The sequence below is a fragment of the Myotis davidii genome, unplaced genomic scaffold (assembly GCF_000327345.1).
Source record: "Myotis davidii unplaced genomic scaffold, ASM32734v1 scaffold370, whole genome shotgun sequence".
Classification (NCBI taxonomy): Eukaryota; Metazoa; Chordata; class Mammalia; order Chiroptera; family Vespertilionidae; genus Myotis; species Myotis davidii.
Window position 1 is genome coordinate 13,454,890 of NW_006288615.1, and position 10,979 is coordinate 13,465,868.

Consider the following 10,979-nt stretch of genomic DNA (forward strand, 5'->3'; position numbering starts at 1 on the left):
GTGGAAAGATTGCGCACTGCTTATAAGAGCTGAAGGAACTCAGACCAAACGACAGGCAAAGAGATGCTGCATTAAAGCAAAACATCACTTGAAAAATATCTGACTTGTACCAAATCCTATTTGCAAAGTGGATTGGATTTTAAAATCATTTCAAAGCACACTAATCTTTCAAAAGAAGTTTGCTTTAAAGAGTACAGTTGGCTTTTGGTCAAAAAATGAAGTTTCGGTAATGCAGAGTAACAATTGCATTATAATTACTGGCCACAAAATACCAGGTGCCTAACCAAGCCTTTTCTACTCATCCAAGAGAGCCAAGCCAAACAAAAGTGCCCTGCCTAGCCATACCCATAGTTTCTGAGCTCAGTCTTTGTCACCAGGAAGGAATTAATTCAAAGAGCAAAGCCATTATTAGGCACAACCAGGCATTTCTGTTGTAAATACCGTTTGTTAATACATGTTGAGCGCTGAACTTTCTCACATTTGAAAGAGTCCAGCTTGAGAGATAATTTAAACCAAGCCAGTTTCAAGGTTATTTTCTCTTCTCTTTTCTTTTCCTCTCTTCTGTTTTCTTTTTTAGATTTCTGACATCCTATCTTTGGGATCTTCACAGTAGGGAAGTGCTGGCCTTGGAGTCCAAAGACTTTCCCAGCTATCATTTGAATTAAGGATTGTGGTGTTTTCTTCTGTGAACAGAGTGGTTCAGCGCCAAAAGAATGAACTAGAAAAGAACAAGCAAGACATAGGAGTGTTATACTGAAGAAAGATATTAAGAGACTTAAAGATGTACTTCCTCATTATATGTAAGAAAGCTATTTCTTAGATTCCTTGTGCCAGTACCAGGCAGTTTTGAGAGCACTGGCTTTGTAATACAGCTTGTTATCTGGTATTGTGATCCTTCCAACTTCTTTCTTCTTTCTCAAGATTGCTGCAGTTATTCAGGGTCTTTTCTTGTTCCAAATGAATTTTTGGAGAGTTTTTCCTAGATCTTTGAAATATGTTGTTGGTTTTTGAACGGGGATTGCATTGAATCTATAGATTGCTTTGGGTAGGATGGACATTTTAATGATGTTGATCCTACCAATCCATGAACACAGAATATCCTTCCATTTATTTATGTTTTCCTCTTTCTCTTTTCTTAGCATTCTGTAATTTTCTGAGTACATGTCCTTTACCTCCTTTGTTATATTTATTCCTAGGTATCGTAAACTTTTTGTTGCAATGGTAAATGGGATTTTTTTTTTTAGTATCTCTTTCTTTGAGTTCATTATCTATACTAATAATAGTCTTGGGTCGACACATCTAGTCGGTAGTGATGGCCCAGGCATGGACGGTGGCGGCCGAGGGGGTGTTAGGGCGCTGGCTGGGGCATCACCGCCAGCCTCAACCTTGAAATGGCATTGCTGGCCGAGCACCTGCTGAAGCTGCTGCCCGCGTACAAGCAGATCAAGACCGGGCCCTTCCTGGAGGCAGTGTCCCACTTGCTGCCCTTCTTTGATTGCCTTGGGTTCCCAGTGTTTATGCCCATTAAGGCAGACATAAGTGGTAACATCACGAAAATCAAAGCTGTGTACAACACTGACCCGGTCAAGTTCCAGACCCTGCAGAACATCCTGGAGGTGGAAAAGGAAATGTTTGGAGCAGAGTGGCTCAAAGTGAAGGGCATGCTGGAGCTGATGTGGCTGAAAAGGGGCCTCCGATTCATTCAGGTCTTCCTGCAGAGCATTTGAGATGGAGAGTGGGATGTTAGCCACCCCAACCTCATTCTCGTCAATGCTACCAAGGCCTACAAGATGGTGCTCAAGAAGTAGCACAGCTGGATCTTGCAGAAGACCTTCCAGGCAGCACTGTATGCCACTTCCTACAAGTCTGACTTCCTAAAAGCACTCTCCAAGGGCCAGAATGTGACGGAGGAGGAGTGCCTGGAGAAGGTCCACCTGTTCCTGGTCAACTACACGGCCAGCAGCATCAACGTCATCTACAAGATGTACACCAAGATGAATGCCAACCTCAACTACAAGGTGTAGGTGTGCCCAGCGGTCGGCACTCCCAGAAACAGACAAGCCAGAATAACTTGGGAGTGGGTGTGAGGGAGTAAGAGATAAACCAAAGAACTTGTATGCATGCATATGAGCATAACCAATGGACACAGATGTGGGGGGAGGGGAAAGGCATGTGCTGGGAGTTGGGGGCGGCCAGGGAGAGGTCAATGGGGGGGAAAGACTTATGTAATACATTAAACAATAAAGAACTTAAAAAATAAATTAAAAATAAAAATAAAAAAATAGTGCTATCAGTAGACTATACTTTCCTTCTTCTTCAGTCTCTGGTTTCAACTACCGGACTTGATTCATATCATAGAGTGAAAGTTGACTCAAGTCCGACAAGACTGCCCTGCCTGTGGCTACTATTTCTGCTGTGCAGCTGAAACCAGCCCACCAACCCAGCTCTCTCGGACTGGCTGCCTCCACACGCACCTGCCCAAAAATATCTTCCTCTTAGGATGGCACAGAGCCTCACACCCCACCTTCCCAGCTGAACTTCTACCATTAGAACCACTCAGCTACAGCCATATGCCTTCCTCCCAGAGCCATTGTTAAAATTTCTCTGCAGCCTTTCCTGTTAACACACCAGTGATTAGTTTATCATCAGATTAAGTGAACTCAGGACTTGGGTCTAGTGCATTTTGTTTGGGAGTATGAGGGTAAATCTCAGACTGTTAGATGGGGCAGTAACGTGAGAAACGGTTGGCTAATTCATGCATTGTACAGCCGAGGAAACTGGCGTTCAGGTACCCAAGCCTTGACATCTTGATTATGGTTCACCAATCGCCCCCATTTACCTGGGATTAAGGGAGTCCTGGGGTGTGGACTTTTGGTGCTGAAACCGGGAAAGTCCTGGACAAACCAAGATGAGTTGACCACTCTACTTGATTGGAGCCTTCTGTTTTTCTTCACAGGCTGGACTTGGGCAGGGCCTTGCAGCAGAGCCTCAAGAACGCTCGGTACAGCTCAAAACACTCGGTGAGGAAATAGCAGCAAACACATATTTGCCCCTCACAGCTTTATCAAGGCTGGCTCCCCTGAACGGTCAGTCTCCAGCACGAATAGGAGGCCCCGTGGAAGCACCATGTGAGGTAAAGCTTTGTCTGCCTCCTGACTGACTGCACTCTTTGCCTCTCAGGCCACAGCATCAGGGAAAGCTGGTTAGATGGAGTCAGTCTCTGAATATCAGTCTGTGATCTGGGTTATTCACTTGAGACAGGGCCACTGTGTCAGCTGCAGCTGTGTGGTTCAGCGCCTTCGCAGAGAGGGCTGCTGCTGTCTCTGCTCCCTTGGCTGCCCAGAGGATGGAATGGAGAAGTGCTCAGGCAGAAAGAAGGGTCAGCAGGGTGCCCCGTGCTCCCATCACTTCCTCCTTCAAAAGTTTTGTCACTCAGAGGTTTTGAATCTGGCAATAAGCGGTCGTTGTTGGCTAACTTTGGGCTTTTTTTTTTTTCTTAAATGTCAAGTGCCTAATTTTAAAATATTTCTTGGTTTTATTTCTCCTCCTGGTCTATTTTGCTCCCAGCCCTTGGTTGCTTGGCAGTTGTTTCCTCCAGCAGGCCTCTGCTTTCTGTTCTGCGGAGACCCAGCCTCTAGCTCATGCCCTGCACCTGGGGATGAGTATGGGTTGAATAAAGAAGGGAGAAAAAGGGAGAATGGAGGAGGGAATAATGCCAAGATCCCAGTCAGGCAAAACTGTCACATGGTACAAGTGCTCTTCAACATTCCCTTTCCTGCATGCATTCCTTTAAGCTTCACCCATCCTCCCCCTCCACACCGCTGCTGGAATTGAACATTTTCATGATCTACCCTTGTTCTCAACCACCACGGAAATGTCCTTCTTAGTGCCCGAACCAAGTTACTGATCAGATAAATTAATCCCTGCTAATGGGAGTTAAAGTCAGAAGCAAAGGCCTCAAAAGTGAATCTTAACACCCTCCTAGGTTGTCTTATCACTTTAGTGAACCTAATTCCAGCGGAGGGGTTTTGAAATTGGAGGAGGGAGTAGGAAGCAGAGTGGAGAATTATTTTGGGAACAGCCCTGTGATGAGGGTTGCCAGATTTGTCAAAGAAAAATATGGGATGAACAGTTGAATTTGAACTTCATCTAAACAGTGAATAAATTTTTGAGGTAAGGATGTCCCTTGCAATGTTTGTGAAGTAATTATACTAAAAATTATTCGTTGCTTCTCTGAAATTCAAATTTAACTGGGTGTCCTCTATTTTGTCTGGCAACCCCATGACCTGCAATTTCTCCCAGAATATACAGCCTGTATAGTAGAAGGCCAGGTTTGCTGTGGACTTTGGAACAGTTTCCACATGTTTGGCAGAAGGGAAGAACCAGCCCATCCAAGAGGGCATCGTGTGGTACAGTCACGTGAAATCTCTGTCCTCCAAGCCAGGACTGCTGAGGTGTGAGGCATCTGAGGTAGGCCTGAATAGGACACCCCTGGAGGCTGGCCAAGGTGTTAGTAACAAGGGCATGTTCTGCTGGATTCTTTCCCAAAGATACAGTGTATGGTTCCGGTGCTGACAACTGACCCGTCTAACACTCATCATACTAGAACAGTGGTTGGCAAACTGCGGCTCGCGATCGCAAGCCGCAATTTGCCGACCACTGTACTAGAACATTTTTTTTTTAGGTCTGAGGAAGGAATGGCAAGTTTTTTAAAATAAGGTACTAGATATGGAGGGAATCTACATTCAAAAGCTCAGTCAGTCCTGACCAGGAAATGCAATCCCTGGGCCTGTTAACATTAGATGTAGAAAGGGCTAGTATGAGCAGCTTTCCAAAATGTAAAAAGGCCTAAAACTGAGGCCCCACTTCTTTTATACACAAAAGTGAAGCTACTGGCTTCAAGAAAATTGCTTCTGCCACCTATAGTAACCTTTTTGTTTTCAACTAATGGAGAGGCTGCCTTGTTAGCTGTTATTGGCTTCTGCATTGGATAGAGCGCTAGACTGTGTCTGCTCTTCCAGATCTACCTTCTGTCCTTCTCTCTCCTGCTCTGTGCTATGGAAGCTGACCTTTCGCACTTCCTTCTCCTGTCTTCTGTCTAATTCCACCAGTGGGAGTCATCAGCAAGAGACTGGAGTTTGGGAGGACAGATAGGTCAGAAGAATAGTTTTATTGTGGTTGGTATTTATTGAAATGCTTATAGATTCACAGTGTTATAAAAAGCACACAAAATAGGAATAGATGAGTACTTTTTTAAATAAAAATTTTTAATTGATTTTTTGAGAAAGAGAGAGAGAGAGAAAAAGACATTGATTTGTTCTTCCACTTATTTGTGCATTCATTGGTTGAATTTTGTATGTGAATTTTGTATGACTGGGGATTGAACCCACAACCTTGGATCCAACCAACTGAGCTACCCAGCCAGGGCAGATGAGTACTTCTTTAACATGATAAAATACATATACGTTATGCTAAAAGCCAGCATTTTGCTTGATGAGGATTCAAACCAGACCCATTTAAAAATTGATAGACTCAATTATGTAAAAAAAATTTTAATGCTGTGTGGCAAAAAAAAAAATCACCATAGTTAAAGTAAAAACATGGCTTGAAATTAATATAAAATAGTATTGAATGTAAATTTTATTTTTTTAAAATAAATGAAAAAATGGCAAACTGAGAAAAAGTATTTTCAACTCATATCACAAATTATTAATATCACATACATACAAACATACATAGAAAGCACTACTTGAAATAAATAAGATAAAAAATTGACAACACAATAGAAAAATGGTCAATAGGAATGAATAAACAAAGGGTTATGATACCAATTCCAATGTGTGTTGGGTGGAGGAGTTTTCCCATAACTGGATGGCCTACAGTTCAACTCAGTTCAGATATCTACCTGACGTAGTGTCAGATCCCACAGGATAGGAGTTCAGTCCTACAAGACTGTCCACCCTCCATTTCAGATGCCAGTCATAAGTCCAGATTGTCACCTGTGCTTCTAATAGATCAGAAGTTCCAACAACCCCCGCTTTGGGTTTAATTAATTTGCTAGAGTGGGTCATAGAACTCAGAGAAACATGTTATTACTAGATCACCAGTTTGTTATAAAGGATATAACCCGGGGCATGGCCCGATGGAAGAGATGTATAAGACAAAGTATTGTGAAAGATCTCGAAGCTTCCATGCCCTCTTCAGATACATCACTCTCCGGGAATCTCCACCTGTGCACCAACCAGAAGTTCTCTGAACCCTCTCCTTTTGTGTCTTATAGAGGCCGAATTACAGGGTCACAGTTGATTAAATCATTGGCCACTGTTGATTGAATTCAATCCTTAGTTTCTCTCCCCTCCCAGGTTGGGGAGTGGGACTGAAAGCTCCAACCTTCTAATCATGCAGTTGGCTCCCCTGGCGACCAGCCCCCAATCTTTGGGTACTTTCTCATTAACATAACAAAAGACACGTTCCCTGCTCTCCTAACTTAAGAAATTCCAAGGGTTTTAGGAGCTCAGTACCAGAAACGTGCTGAAGACCAAATATATAGTATTTCTTATTATCAACCTAAAAAAACCCCCACAAGAATCCATTTCGAGGCATTTATTTGAAATCAAAGAATTGCAATTTGGGGTATACAGATTTAGGTAGAAAGATAAATAGTCTCAATTACAGGGTGAAGTAAGAGGTTTTTATGAGAAGAAGAAAAGAAATAATTACATGGGGGGTGGGAGGGCCGGGGATTCCTGTTGGTGCTGTTACACTCAGCTGTTCTTAGCTAAACAGGACCGGTTACTGATTCTGTCTTCAGGCAGGAGGTCCATAATCATCAGCCCTTGTGATCAGGATGTCTGCTTTCCTGCTAACTTTATAAACAATAGGAGACTTTTTTAAAAATTATGTATTAGGCAAGGAAAGAACTATTTTCTGAGTTCCTGAAGTTGCCTTGTTGCAGCAATGCCAAATTTGTTTAGACCAGTGATTTTCAATTTTTTTCATCTTATGACACACATAAACTAATTACTAAAATTCTGTGGCACATCAAAAAAAATATACTTTTTGCAGATCTGACAAAAAATAGGTATAATTTTGATTCATTCACACTGGACAGTTATTGTGATGGCTGTTGTAATTTTTTTTTATTTGACAATCAAAGGGAAAAGAGGTCAATGCCCTGAATAAATAGTCAGATATTGCATATTTTAAAAATTCTTGTGGCACATCAGCGTCCCATGGCACACTGTTTGAAAATCGCTGGCTTAGATCAAAGGTAAGCAGCTGAAATAAATATTGATCCCCTCTGCAGGCTCACAGTGAGCCAATGGGCTTACATAGCACACACAATCCTGTGTGACTTTGGGTATATATAAAAGTGAGTTGGAAAGTAATTCTTAATTCAGTCACAATGTAAAAGGGAATGGCAGAGGTCATTAGCTCTAATGTACTAAGTATTACATGGATTTGAAATTAAGACACTAACATTTCAGCAAATTCTTAGCAGTAGTACCACAGAATTCAGCCAGCAAGGACTTCTAAGCTACAAACATAAAATGTTACAAAGAACACTAAGAATTATTCCTTATTTTCCACTGCCATTATTTTAAATTATAAAAATATTTTCTGACTGGAGCCTGACATTCTACTAGTGCAATAAAGCAAACCTCATATTACAAAGACCCCCCTCAAGATCATGTTCCTTTGACTCAGAATAATTCCTTGATGAGTAGAAAATGAATGTTATAAATCTATTAATAAGAAACATTTATAAAACAACATATACAGCTTCCCTCTTTCACCATAAACACCATGGTCTCTAACCATACTAGCAGCTGATATTTTTAATATGAGCCCTAATACAACACAACAAAACAGTGTTTATACAATGTACTCTCTTTCCTGTCATCTTCTTATAAAAGCAGTGCTAATTTTGGAAGAAATATTAGGAATCAACAAGTCTACTGATACAATTATTCATTCATCTAACAAATATTTATTTAATGATCAATGTATAAGTGAGGTTACATTGCGGTTTTTTTCCATGATATTCCTTTACCTTTTTATGTTCAGACTCTTAATGACCTTATCTTTTGTTCATTTGAACTGCTTTGCTCTACAGTGTTTTAATATACATATCAAGGCTACTATATCTTTAAAGGTACTATATTATTTTTATACTACTATTATGTTCTTTTAAGAGGTACCTGTTTGTTGTTTTTGCTTATAGCCATGTTAGTGCAAATTTCCTCCTAACACACACACTCTTCTACTTAAGGCTTCTAAGAAATAAGACATTTACTCTGTGGTGAATGATCAATGCATAGCTCACTCAGAGCAAGGTATAGATTATTTCATTCATGAAAGTGATCTGTAGTAAAAGAGATAATTTGGGTAAAGTTCCATTATTGAATTTGGCACTGATTGACAATTAGCTTTGAAGACCATGGACCTGGAATCATATTATAAAATCTGAATTATGCCTCTTAGAGTGATATTCTTCAAATTTACCCATGAGCTACTAGCAATCAGATACAGATTTCTAGGAACTTTTATTTGTAATGTATTTACATATTTAGATCAATAGTAAAGGGTTGGTAAACAGCAATCAAGAAAGAAAAACAAATATATGGACATCTTAAATTGAATTTCACCATGGAAATTATGGCACAATTTATATTGCTTCACTCTTCAAAGATTGTCATTCATTTAAATAAGGTCCATGGCAAAAATTATTGTATAGGTCAGCGATTTTCAACTGGTGTGCAGCAAGAGGCATACTGGTATGCCGCAAGAATTTTTAAAACGTGCAATACCTAACTATTTGGTCAGGGGCACTGACCTCTTTTCTCTTAGATTATCAAATTAAAAAATGACAACAGCCACACAACAATAGCCATCCGGTGTGAATGAATCAAAATTACCTATTTTTTGGTCAGATTGGCAAAAAACATATTTTTTTGATGTGCCACCGAATTTTAATAACTGTGTGTCATGTGACAAAAATGGTTGAAAATTGCTGGTATAGATCATAGTCCCTACATTATTTAATTATTCACAAAGTAGTATCTTGGGACCTAGCTTGGCCCAGTGAATAGAGCAAAGGTTATGGAATGAGTTAAACCTAGGATTTCACGTGAACTCTGACAAGTTACTGAATCATGGGACTGGGTGACCTTGGCCAATTTACTATATCAGATTGAACTCAGTTTTATCACCTGTAAAGTGGTTGTTGTGAGGATTAGAAGTGACACATATAAGTGCTTAGAAGTAAAACCTCATACATAGTAGGTGCTCAATAAACTCAAGTCTCACATAGGGCACAACACACAGTACACACAATGATTCTTTATTTGAATTTATTATAAGGAGATTAAGTGACCTTCCTGGAGTGCACAATTGAAATTGGAAGGACATACTGCTGATAATACAGTATTTACTTCCTCAAGAGACTAGAATAGGCAAACTTTAGCAAGAAATGCCTCCATAAGGCTGGGGGAAGGTCAATTGGGAAAAAAAAGGAGACATATGTACTACTATTTGTAATACTTTAAACAATAAAAAAAGAAAGAAAAAGAAATGCCTCCATAATGTTCCTTTATGGAGAAGGTAGTGTATAGTGTACAATAAAAACTTTCTCTGTCTTATAAAATCACTATTGTCACAAATTATCTATCTAGTGTTTACAGCCTTTTAAAAAAAAACTGCAGTGACCTTGTCAAGGTAGTTAATAGAGTATTTTAACTAAGTTCATTAAAATTTTTTATGGTAATAACAAGGGTTTCAAAGGAAAAGGAATCAAGGAGAAAAAAAATGGTAATAGTTGCTGCTTCTCAAAGCAGTTCAGGAAACATAAGTGGGTCCATCAAAGCATGATGTGTGGAAGAAATTCTGAGGCACCAGTTGAAAGTAGTATTTTGTAGTTTCTTTTTTTCAGAACTCAAATATGCACAAAGGTACATATTTTATATTTTCTGGAATTTTTATGTCTTTTAAATTAATAGTTAATGACATAGTCTTACCATATCTAACAGCATGGTTTTAATTATCTAACAGCATAATTTTTAACAGTGAAGTATATTGTAGGGATGTATCCCTTCCTCTCAGTGAACATATAGAAAACATTACATTATACATTAAAACCGCTGTGCCATGAAACAATAGTCAATATCTTTAGTCATTAGGGGAATGAAAATTAAATGCAAATTAAAACCACAGTGACGTGTGTGTGTGTGTGTGTGTGTGTGTGTGTACTTTAGAATGACTATATCAAGTAGTCTTGGCAAGGATATGGATGAACTGGAATTCTGATAGATTGCTGGTGGGAATGTAAATAGGAATAGGTCTAGCTGTCGTTCTTCTAGGTACTTATCCAAGAGAAATGAAATGTATATCTATACAAAAGCTTGTCCATGAATGTTTAGAAGCTTTATTTGTAAGATCTAAAGAATGGAAACAACACAATGCCTATCAATATGTGAATGGATAAACAAATTATGGTATATCCACACCATGAACACTACTCAACAATAAAGTGGAATTAAGTATTAATTCATGCAAGCCAATATAAGAATCTCAATTATGCAGAGTGAAAGAAGCCAGGTTATTTCTTAAAAGAGAATACATAACATGATTCCATTTATAATATTCTAGAACATGCAAATTAATTCATAGTTACAGAATGTAGATCAGTGGTTGCCTGGGGATGAAATGGGGGACAGGGAGATGCAGAATTAAAATTAGGCACAAGCAGACCTGGCTGGGTGGCTCAGTTGGAGTGTCATCCTGTACACCAAAAGGTTGCAGGTTCAATTCCTGGTCAGGGTGAGTACAGGAGACAACCAATCAATGTTTCTCTCTTTCTCTGAAAATCAATAAAACATATCCTAGAATAAGGATTAAAAAAAATAGAGAGTCACAAGCAAATTTTTGGGAGTGATGGAAATGTTCATTACCTGGATTGCATTAATGTTTATATATATATA

At 39.4% G+C, this 10,979-nt stretch overlaps 1 protein-coding gene and 1 pseudogene across 2 annotated transcripts in view; both read left to right on the top strand.

Moving 5' to 3' along the window:
- Window positions 1-1,358: 1,358 nt before the first annotated feature.
- Window positions 1,359-2,024, top strand: LOC102757414 (annotated as a pseudogene).
- A 974-nt stretch (window positions 2,025-2,998) lies between these two features.
- Window positions 2,999-10,979, top strand: part of NFE2L2 (nuclear factor, erythroid 2 like 2) — a 49,345-nt gene continuing 41,364 nt past the window's right edge. Inside the window, exon 1 of one of the 2 annotated variants that reach the window (XM_015561969.1) lies at window positions 2,999-3,020. The gene's annotated coding sequence lies outside the window, so the exon portion shown is untranslated. Of the gene's footprint in view, window positions 3,021-3,111; window positions 3,134-10,979 lie in introns of those variants that run through there. The other variant, XM_015561972.1, reaches the window with a different exon arrangement.